The sequence below is a fragment of the Parasteatoda tepidariorum genome, chromosome 1 (genome assembly GCF_982258835.1).
Source record: "Parasteatoda tepidariorum strain Cologne lab strain chromosome 1, Ptep-v5.0, whole genome shotgun sequence".
Lineage (NCBI taxonomy): Eukaryota > Metazoa > Arthropoda > Arachnida > Araneae > Theridiidae > Parasteatoda > Parasteatoda tepidariorum.
Window position 1 is genome coordinate 3,545,541 of NC_141755.1, and position 23,441 is coordinate 3,568,981.

General features: G+C 28.7%; 1 protein-coding gene across 4 annotated transcripts in view; it reads left to right on the top strand.

The window, feature by feature from the left end:
• The first annotated feature begins 6,003 nt into the window (after window positions 1–6,003).
• Window positions 6,004–23,441, top strand: part of LOC107451321 (regulator of G protein signaling 18) — a 79,057-nt gene continuing 61,619 nt past the window's right edge. For 2 of the 4 annotated variants that reach the window (XM_016067390.4, XM_071180250.2), the window contains exon 1: window positions 6,020–6,464. The gene's annotated coding sequence lies outside the window, so the exon portion shown is untranslated. Of the gene's footprint in view, window positions 6,465–23,441 lie in introns of all 4 variants that reach the window. The other 2 variants (XM_016067401.4, XM_071180249.2) reach the window with 2 other exon arrangements.

Consider the following 23,441-nt stretch of genomic DNA (forward strand, 5'->3'; position numbering starts at 1 on the left):
ATTTTGCTTAAAACCCAAATGTTGAATGTTATAATAACTACTTGGAGGTGTGATGCAATATTTTGCCAAGTACGTAGATGTAGTAGGCAAACTCCTAACGGGTTTCTCAAATTGAAAATTTAAAAAATTGCAATTTCATAAATTTGATATAAAATTCTAAAAAAATTTGCAATTTTTTTTTATTTCTATAAATTATTAAAAAATATTTTGATCAAAATAAGACATACTAAACAAAATTTGAAGACTCATTAACCATTTTTTAATAGCAAGTTTTGTATGGTGTAATATTGGGTGACTTAAAAAATAAATAAAATATCTTTTGCCAGTACAGCTATCACCTTTATAGTGAAGTCAACGACTTTATTCGAGAAGACCGATGTTCGTGATCGCAATGCAACAAGGATTATGGATTCATCAAAAGCTCTGTTCTTGGATACTTTCCAAATTCGGTGTCACGTTCCCTTTCCCAAAAACTGGAAATGTGTGATACTGCTGAGCTCATTTTCACACATTATCTCTTCTCTCCCTTTAGAACAATAATAAAAAGAAAGAAAGTTTTTTTTTGTGAACAATTCTCTTCACCGGGAATTATCGTCTGCTTTTCAACCCCTCTTTCACGCTTTCCAGTGTTCCACAAGAGATAATTTGTCTGGGAACGAGGATATTCAACCCACGAAATGGTACACCGTTGCCATTCTTTTTCTGTGAAGGGAAAAATGACAGTATGGCATTAAAAAACTGAAAAAGAATGGATTGAATCGAATTTCTTTACTGTCTGGTCTCTAAGGTTTAACGGCCAAAGTACGAAAAGCAAATGGCGTTGGAAATATTTCCAAACAGACCCATTTTTTGTTAGAGCTGTTGAATAAGTATGTAACAACAAGATTCATTTATCGTCTGAAATGCACGATCTTGGAGCGAATGACATTCATAAACGTGACATAAAGATATCATCATTAGTATTTTAGTTTTTTAAAGGTGTTTGAAACTTACACAAGTATATAACTTACACAAGTATTTCAAGTTAAACGTCGATTGTTTAATTGATTGTTAGAAAGTATATTCCCTACTTGGAAGAGAAGTGGGGACATTTAATATGAGTGGGTTCTAAAAAATGCTGGTTAGGAATATATTGTAAGTTTGCATAAAAACTGTGGTTTTTCTAGAGAAATTGATTGCAGATCAGTGGCGCAAAAATATCTCAGATCCATTAAAAAATTCCATGCATAAAAATATTTTCCAGTGTTATCGAAAATATATTGTAACACAGAAGGTAAAGCAAGGGAGGAGTTTTAGTTTATCTAAAAAAATTATTGCTTTCCCGTTATTGTGTTTTCAGAAACGATCTCAAAGATATATTCCAAATAATTTAAGTTAGAAGTTTCATTATTTTTAACTCTATGAGTAGGCCAGGCATGTTCTGAACGAACTTACATTTTCCCCATTTAAAGGTTTTCAAGTACTACTGAACCAAACGACTATTGATATGAATAATAAATAAGGAAGAAAGAGGCTAGCGTAGACAGGGTTCTAAGATTGTATATTTCTGCTATTTTTACTCAAAGTTCCTTTTTTAAATTTCGGAAGATTTGCAAAACTGTGTTACATTTTCTTATGTAGTTGCACAACACATTTGAATTGACTTGATTAAAAATTTTCATTTGCTTCGAAAATATACAGATTGAAAATAAAAAACAGTTTCAAGCGTTCCAAAATAGGCACCCATATCCAAGACTTGCCAGACGTGAATGAGAAGAAACAAAAATGATTTGAAATGTAAAACGCAAAGTTGTCAACAAAAACTGTCAGCCAATTCAACTGCCAACGAATGTAAAACGATTATTAGAGAGAATGTAATGTAAAACGTAAAGTTGACACACCCTATCCATTGATACATAGGAAACTAAACAAATTATAAATATGACATCCTATTTATACTGTTAGTTAGTACACTGGTTATCATAAATTAAGGAAAAATCACAAAAATAGCGATAACTCTTTCAAAAGTAAGCCAAACCGTGCAAAATTTGCATATGTTGTCCACTAAGAGTAGCTGAGTAAAATTGCAATATGCAAATTAGTGGCGCTGCACTCGGCTTACGTCATCTGCCTGGAGCATAAAAGTCCAAGTTTGAGAGAAAGCACACAAATTTTACTGTGATTGCGACATTGAAAATCTGAGATAGCCAATTCGTAATAATGACCTCTAGGCATCATTTGCCTGAAGAACTACGATGGAGAGCCATCGGGAGACTAGAGGCAGGGCAGAGTCAATCAGAAGTGGCCAGATGGCTAAATGTGAGTCCATCTGTGGTTCATAGACTTTGGAGGCAATTTCAAACCACAGATTCGGCATCTAGGAGGTTCAGTCAAGGACGGCCAACTGTTACGACCAGTGCCGATGACCGATATTTGACATTAAGTGCACGCAGGAATAGAACCGCTACTCCGACACATCTTAGATCCTCTCTTGCTGCAGCCACCGGAAGGTTGGTGTCAACGTCAACTGTGCGCAGAAGGCTCCACGAAGGTGGTCTGTATGCGAGACGACCAGCCATTTGCGTGCCGCTCACATCACGCCATAGGAGAGACCGTTTGCAGTGGGCCCGACAACATGTCCACTGGACGTCAGATCAATGGAGGCCTGTTCTCTTTACGGATGAGTCCAGGTTTAGTCTAGAAAGTGACAGTAGACGTTATTTGATATGGAGAGAACCTGGGACCCGTTATCATCCATCAAACATCCGTGAAAGAGATGCATACGGAAGAGGCAGTGTCTGTGTTTGGGGAGACATATCCTTAGGAGGGCGCACATACCTCCATGTCTTTCCAAGGGGAACCGTGAATGCTCAGGTTTATCGAGACAACATCCTTGATGCTTATGTGCGCCCATATGCCGGGGCAATTGGTGATTGCTTCCTGTTACAGGACGATAATGCAAGACCACACAGAGCTCGCATTGTTGATGATTATCTTCAACAGGAAACAATTACTCGCATGGAGTGGCCAGCTCGATCCCCGGACTTGAATCCTATCGAGCACGTTTGGGATGCTCTAGGGAGGCGTGTATCTGCCATCAATCCGCCCCCTCAGACCCTTGCCACGCTTGCAACTGCTTTACAAGAGCAATGGCTCTCACTTCCTATTGAACTGATAGACCGCATAATTGAAAGCATCACACATCGCTGTTTGTGCTGTATTGCTTCTAGAGGCAATCATATTCCATATTAAAGGTACTTTTTCTATTGCAAACCGATACTTCCAATTTGTTTATTTTATACATGTGCTAATTTCTATACTACTATTAATGTCTGATAATTTCTTTTTATGTTGTTTAATACCTTACTATGTGTTGTATATTGTGGGTAAGTTTCATAAAATTCCATGTGTAATTTCTTGAGTTATCGCGATTTTTGTGAATTTTCCTTAATTTATGATAACCAGTGTATTTCAATCATAGTTACCTGTATCTTTCTATTGATAGCGTTTTTAAACCGGTGGCAGTTTTTATCCATCGTCAATAATGAAGAAGCAGAACGTAAGCATTTCAGTAGATTTAAAGATATTCAAACTAAAGTTTACATAGCACGAAGTGAAAAGCATACAATTTATAGTACTAAACTTTCTAACTATAATAACTAGCAGATTGACATAGGTGAAGCAAAAGAAAAGTGCGAAAAGTTCGTTCCAATCAAACTTACAGTGAAAATAATTCAAATTTAAGTTTATATGCATGTAACACAGCAAATTAATTGTAAAAATTATTTAAATTATATTTCAAGCGTATGGAGTGCATGTGATTTAAAATAAAATGGAATTTCGTACGACCCCCTCATTTTAATTCCAGTGAACCAAATAAAAACAATTACCCACCACATATAGGACATTCTCCGAACATAAGTACTCTCTTTTTTTTTTATATATTAAGACTCATCAATTCTATACTAATGCATGTTCTGATTTCCCGAATCAGTTCAAAACATGCTGGTAGAGTGAAAGAAAAAAGATCCAATTCACTCCCGTAGCTTGACCTCGATCCGTTTCCTCCCCTAATTATGTCAGACGTCTCTTAACCTCGACTTGTCTGAGGAAGCTTCCTTACACTGTGTGAATGCATACAGTGAAAACACTTCTACAGGATTCTCCCTGTCTACTCCTAGTCGAGGGCTTTCTTTTTCTTCCTTCGAGTGTTTTTTTACTCGAATTGAAACTTTGAACACAGTTAAGGTTAAATTTATCAATTGGGATTTTATTTTAGACTTGATAACATTCGTAGATAGGGTAAAAGTAGAATTTCACATAGTGTCTACTCTTATGTAGGTAACGGAACAGAATTTATAATTATTACTTTACGAATTTCGAAAAAAATGGACAATTTTTTTAAATTTTTTTTTTTTGAATTTGTAAAATAAAACTACAAAATGGAATTTCTGTGTTAAAAACCATGTATTTTTTTTAAAGTTGTGCTATAAAGTTATACCATAATTCGCTAAATTTTGTTTCATAACTTTGTATTAAATGAAAATATTTTTTTATTTTAATTTCATTATTATTTATTTTAATGTTATGTTTTCATGAGTATTTTCTTTTTTTTCTTCTAAAAATTTTACTCCAAAATTCGACATATTTTCAATTTTAACAGCTCAATTCAAAAATTTGTTCACTTTCAGCAAAAATGACGGGAATTTTTTAAAAACATTCTAGCAGGATTAAAACTTTAATCATTGATTATATGATTTCTAAAAGCTTCTTATAAGCAAATAATTTCGAAAGTGATAGTTGAGGTTATGGGTTGGAAAGTTACAGCAAAATATCTCATTTCTTTTTATGTTGTCACTTTCTTATTACTAAAGTGAAACTTTAAATACGTTTTCAAATTGCTCAGAGAGCCTTTTTTTGGGAGAGGGGGAACACGCAGTTCCCATGTAAGCATTGAGGTGCTTCTGTGTATTGTTCTATTATTACATGAAATTTCAGGATAATTATAAAGTAACTATCTGAAAAATAACTAAGGGTCAATTTAATGAAAAAAAATGTCACATTTGGAAAACGTGTCGTTTATATCTATATTGCTATGTTAATTATATGTCATGTTTATCACAAATGTTACACAGTAGATCAAGAGATTTATTCAATGTCGGAATTCCAATCTTTAAACTACTGACATTTAAAATATATTTAAATGTTGTTTGTTCATTCACTTACAATAAGAAAAGTTTGTGCTTAATTTCTATTTGCTCTTGTTGCGTTCAAGTGATATTTGACATTATTTGCGGTAATTGTTATAACTCATTTTTTTGTACGAAGCAAGACACTGTTTTAAGATACACATTGTTTAAAAAGTACGAGTCAGGTGTGAAACTATTTTTTGAATTTTTTACACCTAAAATATTTTTTTAAAAAGGATAAAAAGTATGTTCGCTTGATACTTTAGTAGATTTAACAAGGAAGATTCAGTACAAATCAAGAAGTAAATTGTTCCACACATTACTTTCTGTAAATTAATTTCTTCTCGACTTAATTTTTTAGAACAAATTAATATCAAATATATCTAGAAGGAAAGATATTTATGACAGTATAGATCGAGAAAAGGCATCATTTTAGAAAATTCTTATGTTTTTCTCACTGAATGAAACATTAGTGGTACATACATTATAAAATGACACGGAGTTTGCTTTTCACCGCTATTCAAATATTTCTCGCTTAAAAATGGCAAGTTTGTAAAATTCGTAATAGTGTAAAAACGATAAGAAGTATAATATTTGAGACAATATACTAAACAATATAATATTGAAAGCGAATAACTTCAGAATATTACTACAACGTTCTTTATCATTTTCCAAACATTGCTCTTGAGTCTAGAAAAACAATAAATATAGTTTCAAATTCGGAAGAAGAAATGATTGTTTTCATAAAAAAGGAAAAAAAGAAAATAACTGTGCGGTAGATTGAAGAAGATATGTGTGAGAGGGCTCAACATCATTCTAAACCAGGCGGAGAGATACATACAACACAACACACTCACACACATGCACCGCGATTGCGCGCGCAACACCCCGTTGAGGGTCGGACCGATGGAGAGGCAGTAACAATATGGAGGCTGGAGCCTTCTCCTCCGTGCACGATTGGATTCCATGGCGGCTACCTTAAGAGCCCGTCATATTAAGCACATCGGAAATTACCGAAGGATAGGTGCTTAAAAGATGTACCATACTGGTACACTGAACTCCAAGATGTAGGAACAGATCTAGAGACAGGAGTACCGATTTAAGGAGCGATTATTCTAAAAGAAGGATCATTGAGGAAGAGGAAAGAGAATATTCTAAGCCTAATTCAGTGTTTCGAACGGATTCTTGAAGAAAAGGACTACGGGCATCAAACTAGGTCCCCCGGTGATCGGGGGCAGGTGCCCTTTTCCGGGGATATGGGCACGGTTTATTCGGACCCTTTCCGATCATTCAAAGGTATGTAAGATACGGATTTTTTCTCTAGACTTAGATGGTAGTTTTATTGATCGCTCAAATCATTGGTTAACGAAAAATGGAGCGAGAATACCTCTTCTCTAGAGGCTATGACACTCTCCATAAATCATTGATTTTAAAGTAATTAAATATTCTTATAATTAATAATCATGGGGGGAAAAGTATGATTTCGTATTGTAAATATTGCAAGAAATAAGGAACAATGTTTAGAAGTCGTGCAATCCTGAGTAAAAAACATAACTCTTTGACTTTTTCTGTTTTATTTTACTATGTAGTAAATAAAATGTATTACTAATATTTAAAAACCAGCTAATTATAATTTACAAATTTAAATTAAAGAAAATAATATACAATAATTAGTTTTGTTATAAAAAAGACATTTAGATTTTTAAAAATGTTTGATTTTTAAATAGATAAACATTTTTAAAATTAATGCAGATAAAGTATAAAATATAATTTTATGATTTGAACTATAGTATAAGAAAAAAGAGCAATGTCGAGAAATCTTTTAAAATTTTAAAATGAGAAAAAAATAAATAACTCTTCAGAAAAGTTTTTTATTTTTCAAAATTTTAGTTAAAATAATATATGATAACAACAACTTATATACAAAGAACAAGTATAATTTACAAATAAAAACTGCAGGTTAATGGTTCACTTATGCAGTTTTTAACATTTTTAAAGAAATGGGGTATAAGATTATGTAAAAGTTTTGATTAACACAGACACGCACTTGAAAAAAATTATAAAAAAAAGTTTTTTTTTTCGAGGGAGTGACGATGAAAATAAAAAATAATTCGAGATTTTCGAATTTAGAGGTCAACTCCTGAAACATAAACAATTTTGAACTATTTCTTTAATTTTTTTAAACAATTATTAACAATTAACAGTATTAAATACATATTTATGTATGCATATATATTAACAACATATTTATCATGCTTGTTTAATATTTAAGAAAACTTATTTAATTTTACAATCAATTGCTTGAAAAAATAAATTCACTTATCTTCTTAAAATAAAATAGGTGGAAGTTAAATTGTTTTCAAAAGTGAAGCTCTGTACGATGAATAAAGCAACACAATTTACTGGTATCTGAAATCATCTTAAATATTGATTCAGATTTCGAATTGTGTGACTAAAACTATTTATTCCATTCTGATATAACATTAGCATAAAATTGCACTTTCGTATTCAAATAAGTTAAGGTAAGTTAAAATGAATAAATAATATCTTTTATTAATCAAATTATAGATAAATCAATAAGATAATGTATGTATTTTTCAATTAGTAAAAGATTTGCAGCTATTTATGACAATAGAGCTTTAAATTGCAGTTATTTAACAAAATTTAAATGTTTCTCATTACATTTATCATTATTTATAAAATAAAACAAACTTTAACTAATTGATTAATGGTTTTGGCAAGAACATTATTTGATAATAAACTTAAATTATTAAATATCTGGATAAATGGACAAAATAAAAATTCCGTGGGTCAAGGAAAATTCATTTATTAAGTAGAAAATATAAAATTATTAAAAATTATTTCAGTGTGATAATTTTTCTATTCTTTCGAATTCGCAATTTATTAATTCATCTTAGTTAGAATTTGTTCTTTCCTCTATTCAAAATAATTCTATGATATCTGATGTCTGCATTTTTCTTTAGTCCAGACATCATTTTGGTTTATTAAGGATTTTTGACAAGGATAATATATATTAAGGGTGTTAAATACTAATATATATATATTACGGTACATTGTGATCCAAATACTACAGAAAATATATGGAAATTAGGTATAGGAAAATACCATGATCCAAAAATAATTTGAACTCTGGTAGAGAAGAACATTTTGGTATTTGATTGCAATTATTAAGTTTAGAAAAAATATGCAAATTAAAATAAAAATTAAAGATTGCTTTAATTTAAAAAAATTAGCTTTAGCATAAAAGACTATATAATAATTAATAGTTATCAAATTTGGTTAATTAGAGCCAATCGTATGCTGCAGTATTTTCCGTTATTTTAGAATCATCGAGAACATATCTGAATATAATTTAAAAAATACATTTATATAATAATAATTTTTTAAAAACAAAATTAGATCATCATCATCTTCGCAGCATTTATTCATGAAAGAATTTGATCAATAAAAGATTTTTATTGATTATTCTAAGGATAACATGTTGAAAATAAAATTCTAAACACGATATTCAAAAATACAATATAACACACGTAAAAGTAAATAGCACAACAATATGAAAGTTTATAAAAGAACACAATATGCACGAAAGTTAACAGAGAAGCACGAAATTTGAAATAGTTTAAAAACAGTAGTATATAAATGCTATTAATACTCATACAAAAATCATTCCTTTCGATGTAAATTTTTTTTTATGCTTTGATTTTTAGAAGTAAATTATTTAATACTTTAGGCAAAAATTATGCGTTTTTGGTTTCAATCTCTAACGAGCTCCAAAAACGCATAATTTGTAATTATATAGCAATTTTTTGTTTACACTATAATTTAAATAAATAAATTTATCTATTAAATAAACTCTCTATTAAAATAATTATATATTATCAGCAAAATATATGAGAATATCAATAAATTAATTATCCGTGAAATTGAGATGATGAATTAAAATAGTATGCAATATTGTGGTGTAATCATTAAATATGGGTCTTATTTTTATCAGTTATGTAATTTTTTTTATAAATTTATTGTAATACATTTTTAGAAGCAGTGATGCTCATAAATTTAAAGACGCTTGCAAATCATGGATATATTATTATAGTCAAATTCTTTTTTTTCTTTAAATAATAATGAGATCATGTCACAATAATATGAGAGAGTACCTAGAAATAGTCTAATTTTAAGGAGTTGAAAATTTTCTATACGTTTTAAATAGATCTGTTTTTAAGTGTGAAAATTGATATAAGCTGTAACATGCGTTTAAATAATTGAAATTATTCGCAGATTTATTATTTTGACTCTCGAAAAAAATGGATGATTTAAATTAATCAGAGTTTTTTTTGTAAATAATAATGCTTTTTGAGTTCTTCCATTTATACAAAAGACTAATACCTCCTAACTTTCTATTAAAATTTCACGCTGAGTTAAGTTCCATCAATGGAAATTAAGCTATATTATATTTTACTTCGGATATTTAAATTTGAAAGTATTATTGCGAAATATTTACCAGACAAAATATTAAAGTTCCCATAACCCTTTAAAAAAGAAAGCTCAGACGCTTTTGAGCGAAGTAGAAGTTCATAAAACAATCACGACCGCCACAAAATATTTGCAGTGCTAAATACATATTTGAGGTTCAATTTTTTTTTCTTATGACAAATGGTTTTTAATCTAAAGTGGTATTTAAAACCAAAAAGTATTTTCCTACTTAACTATAAATTGAACATCATTTTCTTTTCCTCAATTCCTCTTTTTTATTGCAGAAGTTGAATTTATTTTATAGAAACAATAAATTAATAAATGTCTACCATTTAAAAATTACTACTACGGAATAATTTCCGACTTAAAGAACTCTGGAGTAATACATCTAGTCAGGATTTAATTATGCTTACGTAAATAAGAAAATTTTATAAACATTTTGTAGAGTTTGAAATGCCAAAATATAAAATACCAGTACTCATTGTTTTAGAAATGCTTTTATGCATTTGAACTATAAATTTTATTCTTACTTCAATTTAGATTACAGTTTGAATGAAGAGTATAGGTTTAATATTTTATGGCTGACTCGTATGAAAATGTGCGTGAAAATTTAATTTCGAATGAAGTGATAACTCTATTCAGGGCTAGAAAAAACTTGATGAAATGAAAGGATTATGGAATAATACTGAATTTTGTAAAATTTTATCAATGAAACCCACCAATCATGAATTATTTTTATCATTCTGAATTATAATTAACACCGTTAAGTTGTAATTAAATAAATAATATTTTTCGTTAATTTAGTTATTGAAAAGTATTTTACATCTATAACAAACTCATTTTTTATTATAAAAGACAAAAAATCTATTTATTATCTTCACTATTGTGAGTTTTGACAATTAGAATTATATTAAGATCTGTCTGGGTCACAAAGTCCACCAAGTTCGCATAACAATTCAATACTTCTGGGAGTACTAACCCAGGAATTTTCCTGTCTTCTGGATTGGGTTTAAAATCACAAGGATACGGAGTTGAGCATTGGTAGTCGTAAATTCAAATTTGTGTCGGCTGTTCAACGATGGTTATGAAATAAAATTGCAAACTTTAAAATATGTAATACTGAAAAGCATCTTCGCAAATATAATTAAAAATAGTATTAAAAATAGTTAAAATTGTTCATACTGTGCTAATTTTAAAATTTAATCACTTTGAATTAACCCCTTAACGTACATATTTTTTGAAAAAAACCGGCCAAAAAAAATGTAAAAAAGCACACACATTTTTTAATGTAAAAAAGCACACGCATTAGAACACAGAAAAAACACATTTTCAATTCTTAATTATATTCGAGTGTGAAAAATTATAACAACATAAAATACAACGCCGCTCGAATTATCTCGAGTGTGCACAGTTTGGCCTGTTTAGCAGGCTCGAATTAACTCGAGCGCACAAGTTAAGAGGTTAAACTCAATATTAGCTAAAACTCATTTTTGGCTATCTTAAATTTTAGCTGTTTCCACTCCAAAAGCTCGTTAAATGAAAAATATCTACATGTTTTTTGTCTGTAGGTGAGAATAACCCTAAATTTATCTTCTGATATCTAACTTCACCTGAAATGTAACAATAAATTAATTACGTCTGTTTTAAACTAGAAACACTGAATCTACACTAAGAAAAACAGTATGGTTAAAAGTACTCGTATATGGCAGAATTTTCCATGTTTCTGGCTCTATGGGAAAACACACAGAAAACTCGAGTAATTTTTACCGAAGCGCTTCGATAATGATTATAGTAAAATCAACAATAAAATGTGGTTTTATAATACATGATAAAATTTGGTAAATGTTATAAAATTCTGCAATTTTATCATGATACTTTAGAACACGGTATAAAAACCCTTTAATCGGTTCAATTTACTTTTCAGTTTTGTACTGTTTACTAAATATGTGGTAATAAAAACTGTGATTTAAAAAAAACTACATAATAATTTTCTATAAATCATCACCATAAGAACAAACATATTACCAAATAGAAGGGTTAAAATATTTTGGTTTTAAAAACTAAAATTATGATTTTTTTCCCCAGAAATGTCAGTATTATGCTTTAAGGTAGTTTAAACAGACTTTCTTTCTCCGTATAGTTTAGAACAGATATAATTAATTAGTTGTTATATCTCAGTTGAAGTTAATTGTCAAAAATAATTTTCGACTATTCTCACCTAAAGACTTTAAAACATGAAATAAATATCTTATCTAACTAGAATTAGCCTGGAGAGCTAATATTTGCGATAGCCAAAAATGAGTTTATTCTAAGTGATCAAATTTGTGTAGTAAATTTAATTTTTCTTTTTATTATTATTTTGTTATTTTTGACTAAATGTCTCGTTACATAAATTCTAATTTTGAAAACCAGAATTTTCAGTAAACCGTTACCATGAGAGCGCAAAAATTATCAAATGAAGGTTTTAAATACCGTATATTTCGGATTTATTAACCAAAATTATGCTTTTTTTTGTTTACCAAAAATGTCATTACCATACAGTACGGTAACTTTACCAGAATTTTTCCCTCTGCTTACATTATCATTAACATTATCAATTGACTTAAATAACTTAAAAACAATTTATTTCCCGTTTCGTTAAAAACAAGCAAACTCTTCTTTAAGGAAAAAAAAAAGCTTGCCACAAAATACATCAACAACCGGATAAAATAATCTCAACACTTCCAATAATTAACACTAAACAATCATGAAAACTGCGTCTGCATTTAGAAGTTGCCCCTAAATTTCGAAGCATTCTATCGTTGGGATTAATTTGTACTGAGTGTACGAAAATTGTTCGCCTCGAAGGTGTGTTTTTGGCCTTGATGTCTATCGATCGTTACTGTAGTGGTTCTGCCGGAATAATTAATTCTGATCGGGAAACACGTTTCTTAACATCAAACATGCATTTACTTGATATCAGATGCATGCTCTGACGTTTCCTAGCTTCTCTGTAAGCAAATTAACAGCGCGCGCCATATTGCTGCATATTTTGATTGATAGCTGATATATTCATAGGATAACCCCCGAATGAATAGTTGAAAAATGTTTGGACATTAAGCAAATTATGAACTTGGATGGTTTTAAATAATTTCTGGTTTTCTTTATAGCTTATTTTAAAGTGATTCCTTTTTAATACAATACAACATAAATTCCCAATATATTTTACCAATCAATATATAATGAAATAAAATTTAAAAAAAATCAAATAGCTATTGTTATATTTATCAAATACCGTTATAGCTATTGTTAATATATTATTATCATTAGATTTTTTATTCTATTTTATAACCAGCTTTTAACAGCCGTCCTAATTCTGAGTTTATGGCTATCAATGTTCATGTTCGTAGCCTTGTCATTTTGAAACCAACCCAGAAGACAAGGGAACTCCTTTATCAAGTAGTGGGAGAAATTTTCCCACATTTGCGTGACACGGAGAGGAAAATCACGAAAACCTCCCATGGTTAGCTTGACGGAAGCTGGACGTTAATCCATGAATCGTCTATCACTGAGGATATTTTACTACAGCACTGTGGCCGGTGCGAGCCGAAAGCGGAATTATTTTCTACCAGCCATCGCAGGTGTTCCAGCCCCGGTCACCTCATTGAGAGGTGAGCACTCTATCCCCTGAGCAACCACGTCTGACTAAATGAATATTATTGAAATTGAAGTAGTTGCTGAATTAGCTTTGATGAGCAGTTTCTTATTACTTGAATTTTTTTTTACTCTAACTTGAAGTGCTCCTCCTAACGAAAATAGGCTTGAGCCACCGGGTTCTATCATTAGATATTTCATTTCATTATCGTCGTTGAACAGCTGATTCAAATTAGAGTTTACGGCTACCAATGTTCTACTCCGTAGCCTTGTAACTTTTAACCTAATCTAGAAGACTAGAGATCTCCTGGGTTAATTCCCCAAGAGGTATTGATTTATTATGAGAACTTGAAGAAATTTATGACCCCGGCAGATTTAACGTGCACCATTTAATACATGGGGATAATTTGGCAGACTGGATTCAAACTCACTGTTTTTCTACTACTGGTGGTATCTTTATGTGTTCACTGAAGTCGTTGATGGCTGAAAGAAGTACACGTCTGAATTAGCTATCATTGGAATTTAAACCCGTGTTAAATGTGAACTTTATATTCTCTGAGTTATTTCGATTTATTTCACATTATCAATATTGTTTTGAAAACTTTTAGCTCAAAATTTAAAATGGTAAGGTAAAAAAAGTGTTAACATGGTAACAGGAAAATAAAAAAAGCAGCAGTTTAAGTGCCTTATACTTGAAGAAAGCTAAACTTTTAAACTATATACGTCATCTTACCATTTGGGCTTTTAAGTAAACAATTTACAAGTAAGTAAAATATTTTAAGAAGTTATTAAGCTTTTTTAAAAATCACCAATTTGGTGACATTTTTGCACCTAGATGAAAATTATAAAACTCAGTGCCTTATTCTCATTTTTTTCAAATTTTTATGAGCCTAGATAATGCCGCATGGAGTAAGTTTTTATATATTAAAAAATTAGGTCACCGAACACTTTTCATTTTCTCAAAATGATGGCCCCAATTTCGATGGCGTTTCGCGCCATTTTCAGAATTAACATAGAAGGTACTGGAACTAACTGTCATGAGTGCAAACTTACAGCAGTTATGAAATAGCGTATTATTCTCAAAAAAGCATCCTTTCATGCAACTGCAGTACCTTTGTAAAGCAGATTTAGGCAACCTATGTTTGTGGTCTTGAAAGAGTTATACAATACACAACTAGAATGTAAATAATTCAGTCGAAACCTCTTTCTAACCCATTTGAAAAGACAGCTTGTCAACAAATAAAAATGGCTGTACTAGTCTGACCTAAATTTTCCTGATAATTGTCTTTTCAATTGTCTCTGGTAAAAGCGCAGCAGAAATTGAAATTTATTCCTTCAAAAGGCTGTCAAGAAAGAAAATAGTTCTGAAGGAAGAAAATCAATTGCCGATCGAAAAGCATTTAGTTACTTCAATGCATCTTCCAAAGAAGACTAGAAAAAAATCTTCTGAAACGAGAAGAAATTCGGTATTAATTAGCGTTTTATGACTCGTTATTCATCCTCTGGAAGGAAGACGGGCATAGACCTCTTCGAATCTTTCAGAAATAGAAGAGAACAATTTTCTGCTCTTTCTCATTGATTGTTCGATGTCGCTGTCCTATTGTAGAGAGAGGAGCAATTATTTCATTCACGCATCGCTAGCTTTGCAGCGCAATATATATTGGAAATGTTCCAGGTATTTTGGAACGATATCATAACTCTTTACTGTTGCCATCACTTGCAATAAAACCTTAAATTTTGTATTTGAAATTACATAAAAGGCACTATTCGAAGTGAACAACTAAATAAGAAAGGCATTTGATGTTCGTGAAAACTATAATTTTTTATGCTGTGTAGAGTAAAAAAAGTTATATTTGACAAACATCTTTGTTAGATTATTATCTGAATTCGGTAGATCCTAAAGCATTACCCTTAGATCGTAAACTGTTTTTATGTGTACTTGTAGAATTTATATCAACAGTCAACGTTGTAAAATTGCCAATGGGAGAAAAATACTAGTAATTCTTAAGGACGTATTTTTTTAAAAATTCTACTCCATATAACACCTATTAAAGATTTATAACACCTACATGAACCTTAAAGCTTTTTATTTAAGCTTGAATCTTGTTCCCATCTAGAAATTTTATTTTTAAAAAGTAGACATTTTTTTATTGTAGTGAAAAATTTTCAAATTTTTTTCAAAAGATGTGTACAATAACTTTTTAGATAAGAATTTAAAGGTAAATTTATCAATACCATGAGAAGATTTTAAAACCTGAGGTTATTTTTCTTTTTATGAAACTGTTATTTTCTGAATTAGAAAACAGAAGTAAAAATGCAACCAAGCTCTTTTATCGGCAATATCTTTTCATTTTCTTATTTTATAAATTAAAATTTTTTAGTTAGAATAAGAGCTATAAAATGTAAATAAACAATAGTGGTTACACGAAACTTCAGGAGCTCTAATTATTTTTGTCCATTTCTTACATGAAATATAAAACCATAATCATAATAGTTTGAAAACCAGTATTTCATTTTCAGATTAAAAATAACAAGATGGATCACTCCCACAGAAAAAAAGTCTTCGCATTAGTCGTCCACATTTTTTTTTTTTTACAAAATAGAGTTTCAATTAATGGTGGTTTTGATCGTAGTGTTTGGGATAAATAGTATATAATATATATTTCTGAATAAGTATAGTCGTAAATAAGCGGAAGGGGATTTAGATTTAAATGTATTTATTTGTCATTATTTCATTAAAATTGATTAAGAGAAAAGTTCTATCACTCACATAATGGAAAAAAGCTGAACAAGTGTTTTTCTTTCTTTCAAATAATTCTTTTTTATTGCATCGAAAAATTTACTTTTTTTGCTTTTATGCATGTGTAAAGTTTTTATTTTGATTTGCACAATTAAACATTAGAGTTAAATTTGTAAATATCTTAGTAAATTCGTATCGTTAAATTCTGGATTGTGAAATTTTAGAAAAGTAATTAGTTTTTACCTTCTGTTTAATAAATTATTCTCCTGTGATAATATTATCTGGTTCTTGGTTTTTAAAATACTTTTGATAAATCTTCTGCTTTCTTCTTATTAATTAAAGGTTTAATTGTTGAACCAAAATTGAAATTCTTACTAAAAACTCTTAATTCCTATTTAAGGGTTGATGCTTAAATTCCCTATTTCTAAATAAAAAAAGGCAAAATATTAGAGGATATCTATGTCAGGAGAGTTTTTTTAAAAATTTTCTGTTTGATTTCCTTTCTTGAGAAAATTTTTTGTTCATACTTTGTGTTCATAATTTTGTGCTTATAAATGAGGAAATTTTGCGTTTATACTAGTAAGCAAATATGTTATAGTTAGTTTTGAATTTTTTTACAACTTAAACTGTTGCAGTACATTTTTTATATTTTTATCTTGATGTTCTTGAATTTATTTAAAAAAGAAAGTTCAAAATTATAAACTAGAAAAAGATTTTGGAAAAACGCCTAAAAAAGTATTTATTTTCCTCACTTTATGAAACTATTTTTAAATAAAGCATGGTTGATAGTGTTTAATTTGCAAATTTTATATAAATTATTGAAACAATCTGTAAAATTTATAAATTTACATTACATTATTACTTATAGAAATATTTGAACACCAAATTTTATTCGACTATAACTTTAAGCAATAACAATTTTATTCATTATATATCTTCTTTTATCCAGCAAATAAATGGTTGATTATTAGAAAACAATTTTGTAAACCAGCGAAATCGTAAAAAGTGTGGTTCTTTTTTTCACTTCAAATTGTTACTTTTGTATAAAACAGGACACATAAGATTCTGGTGTGCTCAATTTCATACACTAGGCATTAGGTTATAAATTTTTGTGATCTAGTTGTACCCTAATATAATTATTGTAATAGTCAGCGAAGTCATTTTACTACATCACCCATAAAAACTATAAACACATAGCTTTCAACTGTTCAAAAATTAATCGACAGCAGTTTTATGTATTATATATGGGTATAAACTGTCACTTTCATGTAGCCAGTGCATGAAGAAAAACAAAATTCTGGTAAAATTACCGTATTATAAGATATCTGCTAAAATCCATAATGCTGGTTAATTAAACCAAAATATACTGTATTTGGAGCATTTATTTGGTAATTTTTTCAATTAATATGGTCACTTTACTGGAAATTCTAGTTTTCAAAGTTATAATTCTTATTACTTCACATATGGTAAAAAAATGGAGCTGAAAAGTAAATTTAACCAAATAAATAGTTTTTGTGCCATTCTCTGAGATATCATGATAAAATTACCATATTTTACCGCATTTTCTGAATTTTATGATGCATCATAAAAATCACATTTTATTGTTAATTTTACTAAAATCATTACCAAAGGGTTTCGATTAATTCCGAGCTTTTTGATGTTACCATAGAGCCAAAAGCACACAAAGTTCTACAATAATCTGGTAGTTTTAACCATACTTTATTTTCTCAGTGTGCAGTTTACGATTATTTTAAGACGCTTGCCTATTTTTGTTAGATTGCATTCAAACAAAATAATGAAATAAGATTATTTTTATTTCATGTATTTAAAATATACCTATTTGTCAATCTCTCATTTTAGAATAATAAATTTATAATTCGAAAAATAAATTATAAATTCAATCTCTCATGAACATATTACCACAGCAATTCTTAAAACTTGCTATCAGTGTATTGTATCATTTTCTCAAAATAATATACAAAAGGTAATAAATAAAACTTTCAACAAAACTAACAATATTGCATCATGTCTTCTCACTGAAACCCAGACCATCAGAATGTATTTGATTACATCAAATCATGTAACGTTTTTTGCATTTAACATTCTCTCATGTCTTTTTTTAAAGTGCAACAAAATAGTATCTAAAAAGTAAATCATTATAGGCTGTTTTCTTCTATAAGCATATTTTTTGAACAATGATTTCCAAAATCAATTAAACTTAACTACGATCTAAATTTTAATAAATTAATCATTTATTCATTAGTGCCTAAAATAAAATAAGACTCCTGGGCTGAGGGAGGGATTTTAGAGCAGTGATCGACTAACTGTGGCTTGCTAGTATTTATTCTGAGAAAAGAAGAAGGGTTGAAACTACCAGAGTATGGTAAAATTTATGATGGTTCTGATTCCACGGGAACTCCTTACAGAAAATATGAGCACAGAATTTTCCTCTTTTTTAACATTAGGAGATAATAGTTTTATACAATTATGCATCGTATTTAATTAAAAAAATTTTGAAAAGTAGATAGCTATTCCGTAAACTAACTATTTTCTTTAAAAAACTGCGTCTCTTTTCCATACTTTAAATTGAAATTTTTATTAAATAGAGCAAGATCAAAACTTTGATATGCCTCATTAAAAAAATTGCAATTATGGCACCAAGTTACAAATGTTACATAACTTATTGCAAACAGATAACATCAAGTGAATTATTAGTTTAATATATTATGTTTCTTCCTACAAAAATAATAATAATAATAAGTTGGTATCAATAAAATAATATCAATAAAATATGATAATGATATTTATGTTAAATTAAGATAAAACACGACATTCTTTGTTAAATAAATATTTCTTTACAAATAAGCGTGTAAGTTGTATTATAATATGTGAAGACAATTTTTTGCGAGAAATATAAATTGATTTTTCCATTCAATTTTAAATTGTTTAACAGAAATGGTATATATATTGCACGATCTGCGAAGGTTAATTTATTATAAATTGGAGATAAGGATGCAGATTTCCTTGTGCAATGCATATTAATGAATCAGAAATGCATATTAATGAATGAATATTAGAGAAGAGAAATATTATTTTTTATTTTATTTTAAGACAGGTAATGATAACAATATAAGTAGTCTTATTTAAAATAGAGATAATTATTTATATAGTTTCTAAACTATTTCAAATTTGACAACTACGGCGAACTACTTTTTCTTCCTAAAAAAGCAACAGCTTTTAATAATTGGCAAATAAATTGGGAGGATTGTAATATAATAACAATTGCAATTGTACTTTCTGGCTTTTGTCTGATTTGGATATATGTTTGTTTGTTAATTTGCTTTTGTGGTTGAATATTATAAGCATTCGATATTAACACATTAATGCTGGGCTCCAATTAGTTTAAGTATTCATTACTTTTAAATATCTTGAATGGCAGCAACGTACCGATTGTTTGATTAAAAAAGAAGCAATTTTTATTATTCCGAAATATTCTTTTAAGATCTTGATAAGAAATAATATGCTTTACAGTTAGCTAATTCTTCAAATAAGTACTCTAAATATATATCATATAAGTATCTCTAAATAAATATAAAATAAGTACTCTAAATATCTGCAAATAAGTACTAATTCTTCAATTTTAGTCCGCACTACTTAAAAATAATTTGATTGCTTCACATTATTTTAAATTTTGACAGTTTTTTGGTATCTTGAAATACGTTCTCCAAACAAAACTAAATATTTCTGGTTGATCATTTTATGCAATTTCATACAGGATTTCCCGAAATTTTGTATTAATGTGGATTCCTAAGCATATTGTTATTATTAAAATGTTAAATTCTAAAAACATTTAAATCAGACAGCACAAATGGTTTTAAAAATTTTATGTGTAATTCTCAAATTTTTATGCAATTCAGTTTGAATTTTTTTCGATAAAACAAAATGAACATATAATATTTTACGGTATTTCAATTTACTTCAAACATAAATGAAAGATAAAACGACTTTGCTCAATACGACAAGAAGTGAAAACTGAATTTTGAAGAAGATCCTTAATAAGATTTTACTAATCGTTTTCACTCAATAAAATTATTTTAAAAAGGAAGAATTATGTTTTTATTTATTCATGATGACAAAAGCTCTTGAAATGAACAAATTTTCAAAGACTATCAAGTGAAAGCTGTGATTTTTTAAAGCAGTAACTGACTTTTATTTACCCTTAAAATGATTAAGTATATTTACAATCAATATTGTACTTAATACAATAGTAGTTTTTTTTTTTATATACAAAGGAAATATAGTTGCTAATTTTTGCACTCAGACCGCAGATACTTTTTTGCAATAGTTGTGTAACTGATTTCCGTCAATATGGCAGAAATCGATTTATTTTTTTAATCATTTTGTTATTATTTATTAGCATAAATATATAATTATCTCGCTGATGGTCAAAATCTTTTCAAAAAACATTCATAATCAAAGAAACAAAAAAAAATTTTTTTTTATGAAAAGAAAGTTCAAAGTTGTAGTTTTGTAGTTATACAGTCAAAATATAACTTTGCTTTGTTAACAGATAAAGTTAAATGTATACACAGTTTTCTCTACTATTTAATTAGAATTTAATTCGAAACGTTGATTACGAATTATTTAGAATTTCATAGTAAATATAACTGCCGTGTAATTGAAAAATCAACGTAAATGAAGAAAAATTCCAAATTGAGATTTTTATATATTTGGCATCTTTGTGTGTTAAGCTGTATATTGCAAAAATATTTTTTCAAAAATAAAATTTGTTTTATGAGTTTTTTCAAAAATAAAATTTGTTTTATGAGTTTTTTCTATTTTAGCATTCATAGCAATAGAAGGAAAATAGTTGTCAAGCTACTTTTCTTGGAATCAATAGTGAAGCACTTACGTTATTTTTTGCATTGCAGGGCAGATTACAACTGCTCCAACCTTTAACAGATTTACCTTATCTAGGCTCGTAAAACGGTATCCTGTAAAATTTAAAAGTAGTAGAACTGTTATGTGAAAAAATGTTTTAACCCCTTTCAGACAAGCATAGAAATTTTATAAAATATAGCATTATTTTCAAAGAAATATACTTCAATTATCTTCATTGAGGCACAAAAAAGTTTCTTTCCAGAAAAATAATATTTTACTTAAAAATGAAATGTTGCTTATGTATACCGCTGGCCAAATCAATCGATCAATAAAGCATTTAATTGAACGCTAGTTTTTTATGAAATTTGTTTTATTTTAATTTTAATTATTGAATATTCAATTTTAATCCAGCATAAAAACATATAATTAATCTCAAATGGATTAATTATATATTTTCAAAAAGTCAAATTTGTTAATAAACGTTAAGTTAAAAAACTAGTGCTAAACTAAATTTAAATTCTTTCATTAGAAAGTATTTACTCCAATTGACGTTTAAGCCCCTACGGTCGAAAATGGGTTAATGAATCTTCTACTTGAGAAAATGTCCAATAAAATGAAGATGACTACCAGTTTTTATGTTTGCAAATTAACTAGGGAGATAAAACACAGGTGCTTCTCACTTTCTCTATCAAGCGATTAAAGAAAGGATTAGCTCTTTTATATATAAGCTTATTATATTATAGGCGAAGGTCGGAGAGTTTATGTGCTTCGATTTGGTGATATAATCACAAAATGGATTACTTTTTCCTAACCAGCCAGTTATTAGCTTTAGAATCAACTTTAAAGGACTTTTTAAATAATTAAATGACACGAAAAAATAGATTTTGGTTTAAAAAATCTGAAATTTCAGAATACATTAAAAATTGGAGACCTTACAATTTAAAAATTTTATCATTCTTAACAAACAGATCAATTCATAAAAATTGTTTGTTTTATCTCATTATATGACACTTTTATCTTTTGGACGAGGGCTTATAACTTTTTGTGAAAAAATTACTATTTATTGACGAATCATTCAGAGGATATGAAAATAAGTATGAAAAATTTAAATAACATTAGAGTAACAAAACTTAGAATCGTTATAGTGGTTAAAATATAAAAGTCAGCTTTTTAAAACTTCGTCTACCTACTCTCCATTTTGGAGGTGATAAGTACAAATTTAATGAAAATGAAAAAGTGAGTTCGTCAGAAAAAAAAATGCATTTTTTAGTCTATATAAGCAAATGTTGACACTGTTACGGATAACTGTTGGGGCATAATTTAATACATTTAGTTGAGATATTGTTATAACACTTTACAGAATAAAAATCCAATCAACTATCCAAAAAATTATATAAGTTATCCATTTTTTTTTTCGTTGCTGACTGTACAACTTGATATTATTAAAATAAATTTTAGCATCTATCCATATGCCGGGAAATTAAACTAATATTTTTGTTCCTTTACATATGTAGGGAGAAATCATAACAGTTGACAAATACGGCTTTAAAATCAGTCATCTCAATTTTTTTTTTAAATGTACTTCCTTGACCCTAATACCTGCAGTTATATCAAAATGCAGTTCTATAACTTAGCGCAACATGCATTTTGAAGCAGTCGTAACTTACAAAACCATTTTAAACGACCATTATTTAGAGAATTGCTTTCTCTCAAAATGTAATTGTTTTTTTTCCGAATTACATTATTTTTAAATAAAATAAAGCAGACACACACGCAAAAAAAGAACAATTTTTAAGTACCTAATTATGACACTCTATTTTTAATTATGAGTTCCCCCCATTTAGAATATGAAAAGGGATGATTTCTGAATCAAGTAATAAATATTTTTAATAATTTGAAATTTATTAATACTAAATAATGTGATATATTTTTACTGATGTATTTTTCCATAACTGATGCTTGTAACTCATCAGGGAAATAAATTCCATCGCATTCATAGAAATCATTCGCTTTAACTTTTTCTTTATGATTTCAATATGTAATCCCAGAACTCTATACTATATGTTCTATAATTAAAATTATTTATCTCAGGCTTAAGCACTATTATAGCATTTTTAGTTTGATTTAGAAATGTACGTGATACGCTTACGCATTAGTTTAAAAAGATTTGAAACACGTAACTCTTTAAAGCTTTTTTATTCTATGGTATTTCTTATAAAGAGAACATCACGATTCTTTAACTTCAGTTAACTCAGTTAACTTTTAATTTTTTTCTCCATCTGGTTCAAACAACTTTTAAATTGCTATGAATAAATGTGTTTTACATTTTTTCCCCTTTTTTAGCATTCTTTCATAGTTTTCCATCACGCTTCAATGTTAAGCGAGAATTACTACTAAAATAAATGTAAAATTGTAATTTTACAGACTAATTTCAAAAATTATAGTTAGTTTCTTCACATTTTTTAAAATTTATATAATATTTTTTTTACTTATGTAAACAAATATTTTTACGGACAACTTTTGTAACA